Source organism: Mercenaria mercenaria, chromosome 8 (genome assembly GCF_021730395.1).
Source record: "Mercenaria mercenaria strain notata chromosome 8, MADL_Memer_1, whole genome shotgun sequence".
Lineage (NCBI taxonomy): Eukaryota > Metazoa > Mollusca > Bivalvia > Venerida > Veneridae > Mercenaria > Mercenaria mercenaria.
Window position 1 is genome coordinate 67,777,414 of NC_069368.1, and position 17,146 is coordinate 67,794,559.

At 33.4% G+C, this 17,146-nt stretch overlaps 1 long non-coding RNA gene across 1 annotated transcript; it reads right to left on the minus strand.

Annotated features, from left to right (window-relative positions):
* Nucleotides 1–3,894: 3,894 nt before the first annotated feature.
* Nucleotides 3,895–9,193, minus strand: LOC128559188 (uncharacterized). Its single transcript, XR_008372264.1, has 3 exons — nt 8,179–9,193; nt 5,295–5,573; nt 3,895–4,747 (listed from the first exon to the last, which is right to left on the minus strand). It is a non-coding gene; the product is annotated as an uncharacterized LOC128559188 (long non-coding RNA).
* Nucleotides 9,194–17,146: the final 7,953 nt, after the last annotated feature.

Here is a 17,146-nt window from a genome sequence, read left to right on the forward strand (position 1 = left end):
GAAAAAGATCAATTAGAAAAGATTCAACTTGAAGCAGCGCGTATTGTTCCTGGGCTAACGCGTTCAGTATCAATAGAAAGACTTCTTTACGAAATTGGATGGGTTTCTCTCTCTGACCGCAGAAAAATACAAAAATTAATTTTAATATACAAAGGTAAAAATGATGATCTTCCAACATATTTACTAAATTTATTTCCATCGATCGTGAAGGACTTAAATCAGTACAATTTAAGAAACAATGCCGATTTTGAAATTTTAGCTAGGCGTATTGAAATTTACTCCCAGTCTACTATTCCCTCTGCAATAAAGTTATGGAATGTTCTGAATATTGAAACTCGTCAGCTACCAACTCTTTCAGCTTTCAAAAGCAAACTTAATGAAATTTTCAAGCCTCCACAATTTCCTACGTTTTACTTAATCGGTGACAGACGATACTCTGTGTTTCACGCTAGGTTACGGAACAAGTGCAGTAATCTAAACGCCGACTTGTTTAATAATCACATCAGAGAAAATCCAAACTGCGACTGCGGATCCGAAACGGAAGACGCAGAACACTACTTCTTTAAATGCACTCGTTTTTCACATCAAAGAAGAGAACTTTTTACTAAAACAAGATTATTTCATCTACTTAGTGTCTATAAGCTATTATATGGCAATGATAATACTTCTATAGAAGATAACACTACTCTTTTCACAGAAGTTCAAAACTATATCAACCATACAAGACGTTTCGACAGTACATAAATGTATTTCTTATGTCCTCTTATCATTATTACGTTACTTTGGGACAGGATGTTTGTGATTACTGGGTAGACACCGGGGATATAGAGCAGCATATATTTCTTTTTCTTTTCTTCTCTAGCTCATCTATAATGATTACAACCATAACTTAACTTATACTAAAATGTATTAATTATCATTGAGTAAATATTATCACAAATACTATTATTGTTATAATTTTGTTACTACATCATCGTGTAATTATTATCATAAATACTATTATTGTTATCATTTTGTTACTACATCATCGTGTAATTATTATCATAAATACTATTTTTGTTATCATTTTGTTACTACATTGATATCATCATTATAGTATTCACCTTCTTCTTCTTCTTCTCCTTCATATTTTTTATCTTTGTAATTATTATCACTATCATATATCTTTGTATAAGGAATGCTTAATTAAACAAATACACTCGTTCATTTTTCATTTTCTATGTTACGCACTTGGGAAGGGCTGACTTCTAATGTTTCAATTACTAGTAGCACAATCCATTTGCTTTTGTTACTTATTTTGTCTGTTTGTTTTGGATTTAACGCCGTTTTTCAACAGTATTTAAGTCATGTAACGACGGGCAGTTAACCTAACCAGTGTTCTGGATTATGTACCAGTACAAACCTGTTCTCCGCAAGTAACTGCCAACTTCCCCACATGAATCAGAGGTGGAGGACTAATGATTTCAGACACAATGTCGTTTATCAAATAGTCACGGAGAACATACGCCCCGCCAGAGGATCGAACTCACGACCCCGCGATCCGTAGACCAACGCTCTTACCTACTGAGCTAAGCGGGCGGACTTTTGTTACTTATTATGTATATGTGCTATGTATTATGTTTTCAGAAGCAATAAAATATGATTTAATAAGAGAAAAACAAAACTTGTTATAGATAACTTTCTCTGAAACATAAATTTTCATAAAATTTAGTATAAATTGTCGAAAACTTCCAATGATGCATCCCAGTGATTATGTTCTATGACTAAATAGGTGCTAGCATTATAATAAATTGAACATAAAACTTTATAGCTTCAGTCATAACTGATAATTTTGAATGAAATTTGAGAAAACAGGGGTTTACCCTTTCAACCGCCGTGAATAAAAACAACAACAAAAAAGAAGAAATTTACTCGCGTCAATAAATGACACAATAGATCAAAGCTCTATGTCGGCGTATCAAAAATAATATCAGTTTGAAAAGTCTGTATTTGTGACAAAATAGACTGGTATACAGTTGAAAAAAACCCCATATAAAACGGTTTTATCTAAAGCCGTAGTTACCCCAATTATTGTTACAGTCTTGACTTGCTAAATATCTTGTAATGTCGTGCCTTGTGACGGCCTGTCCTGTAAAGACGTTATAACGTCGCGCTTTTCGACATTTAACTTTGATTTTCAAAGATTTTTAGCAAAAAATCCAACGAGAACACATGCCTTTTTTATTTGATAATTTTAAAGGGTGAACATTACCACAGACCCTTTCAAAAAACGAAACACTTTGACCGCAAGGAAAAAAATGTTATAGGACAAAATGCGTAAATTTTCACGTACAAATTTTATAACGATTTCGGCGTCAGCCAATTTGTTTTCAGAAAAAATGACGATCTTATCATTCACTAAATACATTTAGATTTCGTCAAATACATTGGAACAGACAACTAAATGCGCAAACGAAAACAATAATGAAATTGCCAAAAATATACTTGAAATTATGACAGAAAAACGGGCAATTGACGTGAAAAATCGGGTGCAACCAGATGGCGCTTTTAACGTCAACACACAAACGTAAATTCGAAAAAGAAACATACATTCTGAAAATATAGAGTTTGATCTATATTTGAGCCAAATTTCATACTTTTCCGTCGAAATTCTACATTCCGGTCCTAAGATGTGGATCGACCTTAAATATTTGCTTCCTTTATTACTCTAAGTTGAATTCCAAACATATGTTTCTTTGACTTTACCAGGGGCCTGTTAAAACCTATGTTCTCTTCCTTTGGTAATAACCAAAGATTTTTAGTTGATCAAAACCTGCTCTTTGTTATCGTTGTCAGTAGAGGTTAGTAAAGGTCAAGGAGAACGATCAGTGCGGTCATAATTATGGCCCCAATCCCCAAAGTCTATACTTAAAGATAATCAAAGAAGATTCGTATGGTGATAGACGATGTTTAGAATAAAAGAAACACGCAATAAATATGTTTATGGCTTGGTCATTTATACAATTACTGCCTTTTTGCTGTGTCGATAATAATCTTGTTCAGGCTAATTAACTACAAAAAAGATTCAAGATAATAAATGAAACATCATAAGATTTATTAAAAGGGAAACTGGGTTGGGAGGAAACGCCGTTTTTAAAAGCTGTTATAACTCTTACCGATTTACCCGTCAAGTTAATAGCAGCTTATACTTGTGCGGACTAAACATTACTCAAAATATTTTAAATGGTACAAACCTCTTGCCCCCTAGCATCGGCTTAAGCGGAACTCACCGTATCAAAGTATGTAGATATTTTTTTGACCGCCATGCGGCACCTAAAGATTATTTTTGTGATAGCTAATGTTTCTTTTTAAATCCTTTGGAAACAGAATGCAGCCAAGCAAAATAAAAACATATCCAATTTCATTGAGTCTCTTCATAAGAGTTAAAAAAAAGATCAAGGTAGTAAAGGCGCTGGTCAACATCCAGTTTATTTAAAGTAATTCATTTTCATATAAGGACGTAAGGTATAAAGGGGGAATTTACAGCATCACGCGCGACCTGCTAAAGAAGAGCTAAATGAATAAATATATGAGCTTTGAGTTCAGGCTCAAACTTTTATTAATGAACTGTGCTCAACTGAAACACCCTTCTTCTAGTATATTGTACGAAATATATGCTGCTTTTAACAACACAACATTGCATTCACGATACTTCATAGGCAGCAGTTCACCCCCTTTCCCATTAAACTACTAAGGATGTTCTTTAAATAGCTCGTTAATAATTTTTACCATACAAATTGCTAATAGCAAATACCTATCGGTAATGTCCAGTGGCTACGGATGTCGGCATATATAACTTTTAATTACTACTCAACAGAAAGACAGAAACTCTGAAGTTTTAACATTTTTTTACTAAGAACACAATTAGAATTTGTGATCAATATCATAACAAGTATTCCAAAAATTATACATGGCATTCGGCACTGAAAATATTTTAACAATATACGAGAATAGACAAAATATGCATTGCATTTGACACTAAACCTATTTCAACAATATAACTAGAGATGTTTTTGAGAAAAACGCATGTCTCCTACAACTGCCTAATCATCAAAATAGTAAGTCAGTCTTTATATATTGTTTTCTTAAAACGACCCTGTACTACTAATTTCGCATGCGCTTTCGTGCAGGCGAAACGTAACCTATACTAATAATTAGTAGGATATGGCATGTTTTGCCCGCAGAAAAGCGCATTCTTTTGGTAATTAAAGGGCCATAATGCCAATGTTTCTGGGCCGATTTGGCTAATTATCGAACTTGGCAGAGGTCTTATGATCAGACATATTTTATTCAAGTTTGGTGAACATCGGGTGAGAAATGTTCGACTTAGAGTTCAGACAAGCTGTGTGAGAGACAGACAGCCAGACACACACACACCGAAATGACAGAAGATGATATGACTATTATTAATGCTGCTTGTAACTTAGTAATTTAACAGTACCATTTTTCAATATTGGTAGAGTTGCAAAAATACTCCCAATACCTGTCTACAAATCAGTGTCCTCAGCTTGAGTGTAAGTGGAGGACTCAGTATTATCAACCGATGGAGTTGTTGGTTCTTCGGTTGTTTTATTAACTATTAATGTAGCTACGGAGGAAGTTGTATGTTCACTTTTGCTCTTCAGGACTACTAGTTGCTGGTTCACGTGTGCTCGTTAGCACTATTGATGTATCTGCAAATGAGGTTCGTATATTTGTCATCCTCCTGCTGGAATACAAAATGTAAAATGAACATTAAATTCAAGTTCATTCATGCCAAGTTCATTCATGCCGTTTGCTCATCATAGCAGTAGTTATAACTGACACACTGTGGCACATATATGAACATGAATTACAGAAAAAAAAATCAACAAATCCCGCACACTTCATCACCTAGAGTTTTCATGGAATATATGCAGGGCTGTAATGTGGTGGTTATGATTGTGTTCCAACTATCATTACAGAGAGTCCTCAACCTCTTGGGACTCATATCAACTGTACATATATTACAAGTAAATAACATGTTATTGAGACTGTGATAGTTGTATCAAATAGTTCTGAGAAAGTAAGAAAGTTCATGTAAGCACAAATTTGTTTGTTTTGGTTTTACACTTCTTTCAACGATATTTCAGTCATATCATTGCAGTCAGTAAATATAGATATATACCTTTCCTGGACATGCTGAGTAAGCGATCTAAGCAATGTAAAAACATTGTTGCACATCCAAAACATATTCCAAGTTAAGAAGTCTTATTGTTTTAGTTTTGAACACTTACCACATGATAAAGTTTGTAATCAGGCATCTGTAACATCGCATTCTGGCAAGTCTCTGCTTACACGTTTCTTTCCCCGTTATCACTTCTACCGTCTGCAAAGATGACAAATTTTACAAACTAACCATTCCCCGGAGCTTTAAGAACCGATTTTTTGTAATTTGTGTGTTCACTTGCTTAAACTCATCAATCTCGTTTCCAAGCTGATTGCCTTTGTGCAATCTAAAAGAACGTCAAATTCTACTATACACATTGTAGCTCCTAGTGTTCCAAAAACTGTCACTAAAAATAAGAATGTATTTATTTTGAATAATCATTGTGATATTTCCTTATTTAAAGCTTGATTAGATATTTTAGGATTCGCAAGATGTGAAGAACATTTTTTTTTATTCTAATACACCCAAAGATTAAAAAAACACCGACAATAGAAGCTCTATGACAGTATATTTTCGGTTGCCTTAGCATGTATACAACCCTTTGTCAAACCGTTTTGTGTTTTCAAATGCAAAGCAAAGCTTTATATAGTGTATACCACTGATATATAACTCATTTATTTCATGTGTAGACGACAGAAAAGCGAGCAAGAAATATTTCGATTTTGAGATGTTAGATTTATGTAATAGTGCTTTAAGGACGGATTACACTAAACCGGAAGTGACTACTCAGTGTTAATGTGAAGTAGTCCAAAAATTTTAGTTCCATGTATAGATGAAATCTTGTATAATGAGTGACATGAGGGGGGTGACAGTTAAATTTTTGGCTTCTGTTTATTGCTTATAGTATTGGAATAGATCTGGGACCATTTCATTGTAAATTTCTTGGAAAAAGTTTTATTCTTTGCGAAAAATGTCTCCCTACGCGTAACTGCTAAACGGCTGTTTTCATGGGGGCATTTTTAGAGGGTGATGTTTCTCAGAACAGTTATTTTTTTATTTTCAACATAACAGGTCAATATTTTTCTATTTTTGATAAGAAAGACATGTTATACTAAATGACCATACATGGTTTTTCATATCATTGAAATGCTCTAAAGTGCTGAAAATTGAGGTCTGAATGTTTTGTTATTAATATGAAATAAATAAGGAATTGAATTGGTAGAATGTAACCTATAACAGAACTGAAACATCCTCCGATAATTATGATTGAATGAAAGTAAATATTTCCTTAAAATGCCATCCAATGTAGACAAAATACAAGTTTACCCCTTATTATATTGTGTAATAGTTACGATTTGGAACACACTCAGGCAGCGACTTGTAATTAATAAAGGGTCTCAAAATTTAAATTTCGCAGGATCATAACTACACAACGCAGCCTTAGCAAATAGAAATAGTAAAAAGCCCGAAATAAATCGCTTACATTATTATGATTTCAGAATTTCAGTCATTTACATAGAATATGTAACAGACAAATGCGCCATCCTTTACCAATAGTTGGTCTACGGATCGCGGGGCATTGAGTTCGATCCTCGGGCAGGGCGTATGTTCACCTTGACTATTTGATAAACGACACTGAGTCTGAAATCATTAGTTCTCCACCTCTGATTCATGTGGCGGGGGGGGGGGGGGGGGGGGTTGGCAGTTACTTGTGGAGAACAGGTTTGTACTGGTACAGAATCCAGGAACACTAGTTAGGTTTACTGTCCGCCATTACATGACTGAAATACTGTTGAAAAACGGCGTTAAACCCAAAACAAACAAACAAATTTACCTATAGAGATGCTTTGTTTGTTTGTTTGTTTCTAGTTTAAAGACGTTATTTCAACACCATTCTTTTTGCCGCAAGGATTTCCAAGGGGTGGATGGCGAATAACTGCCAGTAGTTTGGTAACTCATGTGTACATAACACTAATTTATCCGTATGTTGTCAGTGCTAGATAATGACTGATGGGAAACAGGACACTTATTCATTCGTGAAATAGACGTTTAATGAATTTCGTACAAAAACAAGACGCTGCTTTGCATTTTTGCAATCTTAACATGCCATTCAAATGCTTTTCAGACAGATTTTGCTGTGAAATGTATTGGAGTTGTAGCTGTTGAGGTGTTGTCGGGTGTTTTGTTGGAGGCGGTGGCTGTAGTGGTGGAGGCTGTGCTGGTGGGGATGATGGCAGAGGTGGTTCTGTTAGTAGTCTTAATGGAGGTGGTAGTGTTGCAGGTGGTGATGACGGTTGAGTTGTCGTGGAATTGTAGGTGATTGGGGTTGGAGGTGGTTGAGTTGGTGGTAAAGAGAGAAGTGGCGTTGCTGGTGGTGGAGGTGATGGCTGAGATGGAGGTGGTGGCGTTGGTGCTTGTGGTGGAGGCGGAGGTAGTTGTTCAAATGGTTGTGAAGGTAGTGGATGAGGTGATAGTGGTAGTGGTTGAGGTATAAAAAATGAATAAAACCAAACAAATCGCTTAAATTATTCTGACTTCAGAATTCTAGCCATTAACATGAGATATATAATAGACAATGGTGCCATAATTATGTGTTTCTAAAATTAATATTTTAAGCGGTAGCCATAATATGAAGCTACATCGACCGACAAATTCAAAAATGTAAAACAACAGAAACGTAACGTTTTACTACTACAAGCCCCCAGAAGGGTTTCACAATTTGACTAAACAAACCTCCGTAAGAGATTACGATTTGTTTGAATTTACCTGTGCTGTTAATTACTAATTACTTATTTTAGTCTTTAATTATGAAAACAGTCATGGTAATAACAATAATTGAAATCAAATAAAATAAAGATAAAACCGTCTCCAGAATTGATTATTAATGTTTGAGCAATGAATATAATTTGATTGCTACAAACTGGAAATATATTTTCTTAGTTGATTTTGACCATCCAATACGATATCTTTCAATTGTTGTTTTTTCGAATAATCTACACTGTATCTTGTACCATGAAATTTTAGATGATGCTTCACAACCCAGGATTCAAGTTTAGTTGATCGCTCTGATTTGTACAGATTTGTAATCCAGTCATCAGTCCACCAGTTGTCAAAGTACGAAGGGTAATAAAATCCGAATATATCTAAATGCGTACGATGAACCAAATCATGAGTCAATATTGCGGTATTCCCACTTTTGCATGTTGGACCGACAACATCAACATTTGGAGGACTGTAAGATTGAAGAACATTTAAACCTGCTGATGTCCAGTTTTTCGTTTCAAATGAAGTGTCATCGTTTATACAAACTAAGTAATCCATACCTTCATCATAAGCCTTTCTAGCTATAGCATTTACGGCTTTTACAAACGTTTGTCCGGACACCTCACAAACACTCACGTTATGAAAGAGGGTTTCAATTTTACGCTTAATTGAATACAAATAGTTTTCTCGATCAGTTCCGATATAAATCTTGTATACATACTTGTTTTCGATGGTTTTATAAATGGATGGTAAACATAAAGTTTGTAAGCTTAGCTTATGAAATGCAGGAGCTTTCAATCTACGTGTGGTTGAAGGTATCAAAATTCCAACAGTTCTCTTTTCAAATAATTCAGCTTTATCGATATGATTGGTAGCAGCAATCAAGCTTTGGCTCTGCTTAAATGTCTCATTTTTGATAGTAAACCTAGCAAATAAGCTGAAGTCTGCAAACGACGGATGAACATTGATAGCGGCTAGATAAAATCCGGCATATAATAATTACAGGCAGGCGCTAAAGCTTAACATCCATACTGTTTTCGCTTTTAGTCCATAATTTAGAATTCTATTCATAACGCTGCAGCTTCTAGTTTTTATACGTCACTGAAACTCACAAGCGGTACATTTTTTAATTTTTTTTTGCAAATTTCACTAGCATACATTTACACATTTTTATTCTCATGTTAAAATAGTTATATAACTTTTAAACGAAAATTTCAAGTAGCTTTTAATTTTGCTTACAGTCAAATGATTTCTATCCATTTTACTAAGTAAAGATATAGAAATCGAAACCAAAGACGAATACACCTATGTTCTCTGTGCATGCGCAAAAACACGATTGAGAACAAAGTTTTACCCTTCTTTTTCTCAGAGGAAGTTCATATTTATACGACAGACGTTCTATGAATGATTATGTTATCGCTTTTGGTATTGACTAATAAAGACTATTCACTAAGACTTGACTGGGAATTGTGTTAATTAGAAGTTTAAATGTATATGGTTTAAAAGCTACATTCATCAAATTAGACCTTATCTTTATACCCAGAATGTGTCAATAACTTGATAATGCAGATAAAACCGTTGATCGAATAATTAACATGGATATTTATTTTTTGTCAGGTAAACTCTATAATAAAGTGTATTGCTAATGTTTACTTGTTTTACGTCAGAACTTCGTTATACAGCTAAGCGGAAAAGGAAAGTGAACTTTCTCTCTTAACTCAACTGTTCTAACTTTTTTTTTGCAATTCATGAATGCAAAATTGTGACCAATTCATAATTAGAAACTTCATTGATTTTCACCGACACACACACACACGCACGCACGCACGCACGCACGCACGCACACACACACACACACAAAAAAAAACATACCGAGTTTTTGAGCAAATAATTCAAAGTCAGCAAGTAATCACTCGAATAACTCGACCAAATATATCATCCTAAAGTTCTGTGAAAAGTTCAATAGTTAACCTGCAAGAAGCGCTGTTGACATATCATAAAAAGTATTTACATATGAATAAAACAATTTGCTACACATTTGACATATCAAAAAGCTATTAAGGACTTTTTTCGATCTGTTTACTATAGCATCGGATTGTTTCTTTTGTTTCATTGACATTTTAGACATACATCTTTTTCTCGTCAGAAAGATAATATTAAAAAGTTAAGTTTCTATTACTTCCTATCACTTATCACCGTAGTTCTAAGAATATCTTTGGTATTTTACATTATTCTGTCTGAAATACGATTTTTTAGAGTTGTTTTTGGTATCAAATTTTAGTAATATATCATTGTCTTGAGTTTAAATTATGCCTGGACTCGTTTTATTCTAGAAATAAGATGTTCAAATAAATCAACGCATGTTTCATAAATTAGTATTATTTCACTATTGTTTTAATGTTTCCAATATTAGAAATTAGTCAACTTCTTTGGAGCGTCATGTGAAATCCAATGATGCCTCGTGTGAATTCTTCAATTTATGTACACACATATTAAATTCAAAGGCACGGGCCAAACGAATCATAGTTTAAAATGAAGTTTGGTCTTATTATGAACCTGAGAATTATTTTCCTAACTAGTTTTAACTGCCATATTAAGTAAAGAGATGTCCATGGTGGCAAAGGAACCCGTGCCGCCGCGGCAATAAAAGATCTTCCGGTTACGTTATTAAACCCGCAGTGGAAGATTATGGATTGACCGATCGTTAAATATAGATATTCATGATTAATTCATAATTAAGTCGATTTATCCCTAGCAAACATTTTCGGTTTTTTGTTTTTTGTTGTTTTTTTTTTGTAAAACTGAGTAAAACAACTGATACGCGTTTGCATAACATAGCATCAGCTTCCTGATACCTTTTTAGTTTCATTTTTGTTGTCATTTGATCTGTAGGTCAGTGCCTTAAAGTACTGTTTCATTTTGCCTGTAAACCTCATTTTATTGTGAGAACCTTTTTGAAATAAAATCCGTATTACTATTTTCATGAAAACACTTTGTTGTGCCCAAACATAATAAGTACTTTGGGCATATTTCAACCCCTTTTTTCTCATTCACATTTATATAGAATAGCTCCTAGACTATGATATATTTTTTTTACATTTTTATGATTAAATGTAGTGAACTGAGCCAGTCTATATTCTATGTCCAATATCATAGTCTAGTACAATCCGAAAATTCACAAACCTAATTTTAGGTTTGTTATCAATCAATGTCAAGAACTGACAAGATCCTGACTGATAGAGATCAGTTATTTACTGCCAAATGTTTATGAAACTCATTGATACAATCTAGTGGCTGGGATTTACAACTGCAGGGGTCAGCTGAGTTGAATTTTTATCAGAAATGAATTTCATTTCTTTGTACTTGGTACTTGAAGTTAGATTGAAAAATCTCCTATGGCTTGTCATAAAATGGACATTTGGAATTAAACTGGAAATAAACAATACCCCCACCCCTCTCCCTCCCGCCGGACTGGTAACAGAAAAGATAGCTTTTGTGATATTTGTATTAAAACCTTGAATGTTAAAAGGTGGAATGCACATATAATGTAGTGGTATCACCTCTTGGTTCATTAATGAATATCCAGGTTCAGGGGCTGAATAAATGCATATTAAAGTGTTGTATTTGAAGGACTGAGAAACACAAGTACATGCACATAAAACTGCAATCTTGCTCTGAGAATATTTGGGCAGAATGCTTTCGCTTCTTTTTATCCTGTATTCCGTTAGTTAGAAGGTCTATGACTTTTCTGATTCTAATGCAGGTGTCAAATTCATTGGAGGAATTTTTAGCTTTAAAATATGTATGCAAATACATGAAAACACATGTTTTACATCAAATTGGGATGTTGCATACTATATTCTTTAGTGATCTCCAAATAGTTATCTACAACTTTACAAATCAAGAAAACCCCATACCTGTATAATCTTTAGTAAAGATAAGCAAAGGCAAATGTTTAAAAATAAAAATTAGTTAATTTGTGAAAAAAATAATGTTAAATATAGACATTTAGTTTCAAAATGCGTATGATGTTGTAAATGTAACTCTATACATTAACATGCAATTACATATCTTTTATAAGGCATATACATTTGCCCAATTAAGCGCCGGATTTTTTTTTTTTTTTTTTTTTTTTTTTGCTATTTAGTTGATAATAGTATAGTTCCATTCATGACAGGCTTGTTCAATTTACTAAAACTATCATTTTAACATCAAAAAAGCTTAATACTCTAAATACAAGTTAGCATTTGATATTTGGCATAAAGTATATAGCATTAGAAAGTTAACATTATACCTCTGCCCTTTCATTTGAAAAATGCCACATGCCAAACGCAAAATATTTAAAGCCAAATGCTAAATCTTAAACGTTGAGTCATAATTTTCCAATACGATGACAAAACAGTACTAAGGAAGGACGGTGCGCCATGCTAAGTGGCAAATGCTAAATGACAAAATTAATAAAATATTAGCATCAAATAATTGGTATTTAGCATAAAGTTATTGGCATTTAGCAATAAAATTAACATTTGGCAATTAGCCTGGGGCACCTGCCCTCCATACAAAGATTAATGCTGACATGTATTTTCCGATGTTGGTATGACAAGGTAGGACATGCAAGTGCTTCAAATCAGACTCATAAGACATGATGCAGATCTTTATTTAATAAAATCAATGACAATTAGCATTACCTTTCAGCAATAAACATACGATATTTGATTATTTTTTTGCATTTTGCATTTATTATTAGAAAGAGAGAATATTGTATTTAGCTACTGGCATTAGATATATGGCAATTAGAATGGTGCATCAGCTTTTATGCATCGACCTTCAATAGTTTTGATATTTATAAATTTTTAATAAAATAAAACATCTTTTTTGTTTTTGTGCCGCAGTTACTGCAGTACGGTGCTTAGTCTCTGAATAGAAATTATTATTGCTGAGACTTCTATTTCTTTCAATTTTGGTACAGCCTTCTCATATTTTGTGTATAATTATGTATGAGTTCAGACTGCTCAGAACAACAATGTTTGTAAAAAATCCTACATAAACTATTAACTGGCTTTCCAATGGGACAATAATTCTCAGTTTTAATAATCTCTTCGAACAGTTTTATATGGTAGCTATTGTAATCTTATTTTTTGCTATATTAATATATTTATTATCAGTTTAGTGGCTAGTCTAAAATTTATATTATTTCCTCTCAAACGGTCTTTAAGTAGAGTTTTAGGTAGCGGATCTTTTATTGACATTATATATAATAGTAACGTCCTCTGATTGATTTATTGCCACTACAAAATATTTCAACTCCATTCAGATGTCGGTCTTAGTAATGTTATCCTCAAGTAAAATACGTATTGATTTTGCCTCTTTAAGCAAATAATTTACTTGTTCCTTCTTTCAAAATGGGAGTGAGCACAATAAATCAATAAACTGATTTAAATACACTTTTAGTATTGCAATACAAATTTTAGAATAACAATATGTTGTTACAAGTTATAGTAAAACAGGCACCATTGATTATACATATAAAATGCTCATTTTTGTAGCATATGTTGCACAAACCTATGTGCAAGGGAAAATCTGATACACATTTTTCCAATTCGTCATTAAAAATTGCTGTATTCACAATCATGTCTTGAATTAAGTACCTCAATGCAGATTTAAGAATATATAAAATCTTTAAAACGCTAAACATTTTTGTTGGGATATTTTTTTTCTATTTTGGCGGCTTTTGATTATCCAAGCTGCTATAATTCTCGAGTAATATATAACATCAAAGACTAAGATACTATGATAATTATAGGTTATTAGCTTTGTATCGGGAAATATGCACGAGTTCTTCGGTGGAAATATTGCGCGGCTTTAGGAGCATAACTTCTTCCGCTGAAGAACGAGTGCATATTTCCCAATGCAAAGATAATAACCTTTTTATTACATACTCATCTTCACGTGTGAAAATAATATAGATGTCATAAATTTGTTCAATAGCCTGAATATGACTGACAATACTGAACTAAACAGGAAAAAAAACAACATACACCGAATTACGTCACGCACCAGATATGAAATTCAAGCGTCTGGGATGGAAAAAATATTGAAGTTTTTCGGTTACTAGCGTAACTTAACGGGAATGAAAAGAGTATGTAAACATAAAATAATATCGTATTTCATAAACGAAAGAAACTTACTTATTTGATGAATAGATATGTTCTGTAATTTAAGTAATATTGTATTGTTCTAAATAGAAAAAATATATGACAAAACGTCACCGTTATGTAATATTAAAATTACATTTCATACTTTTCATTCATTAAAACAAGGAAGTAAAAAACTACTTCTTGCCGCTGAAAATCAATCAGCATTTAAACCAGTAATGGTTGAAACAATCTATGTAGCAGGATTCTGCGCTTGCTGATTTAAATGAGCCAAGAAATCTAAATATTCTCTGTTCCTGCCAGTATTGTTTTTTCATAATCACTAAAATTATCAACTTCCTTTAAAATATTTGAAAAAAATAAATTAATTGCCATGGCAAACTTACCATGGTAAAATTTTGCCATGGCAAAGTTGCCATGGCAGAAACTTGCCATGGCAAAGTAGCCATGGCAGAAACTTGCCATGGCAAAATTGCCATGGCAGAATCTTGCCATGGCCAGTTTTTACCATGGCAAAATAAAAAAAAACTGAGTTATCGATATAAAAAACAACATATTTCTACCAATTCATTCGTTTGGAAATAGTTAAAATCACTTTTTAAGAAAAATGAAGAAAAATTGCCATGGCAATTTTGCCATGGCAAAATCATGAATTTTCTTGCCATGGCAAAATGTGTTGCCATGGCAAAAGACCGATTTGCCATGGCGAAACCGCTTTCGCCATGGCAAATGTAATTTTCTCGTACTGTTTAACAAAAACCTAGTAATGATATCATATCAAAACATACTAACTTTAGAATAGGTGGGTTAATGTAACAATTTAAGGCAATTTTCATTTTTGTAAAGCGCGTATAAATATGGGCTGAATTTGCCAAATACCGGCGTGGCAAAAAGAAACCGGCGGCTATTATTAATAAGTCTTACAATTGCATGTATACAGTGTTCTTTTAATCTTTTTTCTTTCTTTTTTATCAAGTGCATTTTACATTGGTTTAATTAATATTTATATAATTTAAACAACTAAAACATATATTCATAAATACAATTGAACTTTATAGCACAATACAGAGTCTTGAAATAGACTTACATTAATTTGTTCCCATTGGTATAAATGTCGATTATATAAAATTGAAGTGTGTGAGCGCGCGTGTGTGTGTGCGTGTGTGTGTATGATGAACTCAATATTCTAAAATAGGTTTTAAAAATCTTAAATATTTACAAAAGCATGTTTATAATGAAAAAATCCAAATTAAGCCTATAAAACTATTAAACAATCAGAAACACAACATGTTATCTAGACGTTAAACAATCGATCAATGGAATCTATACTTTTTCATTGTTGTGAACTAAAGTTGTGATAATATGCATGTGCCTAAATAAGGTCCAATTCAAAAACAACATGAAGCATATAGGATTGTTGTAGGGATTACAAATACATTTTTAAGACCGTTATAGTTAGCTTAATAGGTAGAGCATAAAACATAATCTGCCAGGAATTGATGGTTTAAATCCTGAGCAGGGCTATGTTCTAACATTTGAATGAGTGAAGAAAATTCTTGTTATTTTACATCCACTCTTATTCATGTAAGTTGTCAATTACCTGATCAGAACAGGTTTGTATTTGTAAAGAATACAAGAACTGCCTCTTGAACTATATAATTTATATTTAAAAAAAAATACCTCATTAAAGACTCTCTAATCTTGACCACCTTCATCATGGACTGGGCAAAGAAAGAACTGAAGCCGTCTGTGCAGACAAAAAAGGTAGATAGTACAATACTGATACAGGTTATCCCCTTGGCCCCTTTTTCAGGTGAAAACTGTAATGATTACTCTCCCCGTGAATTTTGATGAGAACCTGAAATATTAATATCAGTCATTCATTATGAAAGACAAAAAGATCTGAATCTATATATTGAAATATATTGTGGAATTTAAATATGGCTGTACAAATGTTATTTGGCATCTCTTATAAGGGGGCATAGTTGAGTTAGTGTTAGGCTCCTAACCTGAAGGTTGAGTCGAACATGTTGTGAGCGGAAACAGACCGTAGTCATTATCACTTTGAATACAATTGATCCTGCCCCTGCGACCCATGTAGGACATTATCAGCCTTGATATCATTGCAGTCTGATCAAGATTTGCTCTGTTCGCAATTCAGTCAGAATCGTTTTGGTAAGCAGTCTGATCAAGATTTGCTCTGTTCGCAATTCAGTCAGAATCGTACAAGTTCATTATACAAATTTAGCAGTGTAAGTGTTAGTCTTCACATCCCTTAAATTGTGACACGTCATACCCTTATACCTAGTACAATACCTAATATATTCTTGCAAGTCTGCTTAGGTCAAAGGGAAGAGCGCTGGTCTACGGATCATTGGGTCGCCAGTTCGATCCCCGTGCAGACTATGGCGTGCATGTTCTCAATGATGATTTCATAAAATACATTGTGTCTGAACTCATTTGTTCTTCACCTCTGATAATTTATGTAGGGTAGTTGGCAGTAACTTGTGAAGAACAGGCATATACTGTTACAGAATCCAGTAACACTGGTGAGGTTAACTGCCCGCAATTACATGACTGAACTGCTGGTGAGAAATGGTGTTAAACCCATAACAAACAAAGTGTTGTTGCTCCATGAGTAGCCTAATATCATACTGCATAATGTTCTATCATTTTAATTAATGTAATTACTCAAGAGTTTTATTTTGAAGATGTTGATGCATTTTACAAAACACAAACTTTATTCAAGGACTTGGTTGTATGGACACTATACTAATGTTTGTTAGATCTGCAACTGATGATATAACACAACTTAATGTATCCTGGAACGTTAAATATACAATGTACCACATTCGCTTTAAGAATATTAATTATTTTACCACTACATATGGCGAAATTTAAACAAGGGAGACAACAGCTATCGAAGTACAGTCCTGTCTAACAACCGGTATACCGGTACTAACCTGTACTGGCGTGATAATTTTTCAGATTAAACAAATAAACACAATCTACATAAGTTAAAACATGTGTCCCTTTCAACTTTGTTATATTACCAACGTTG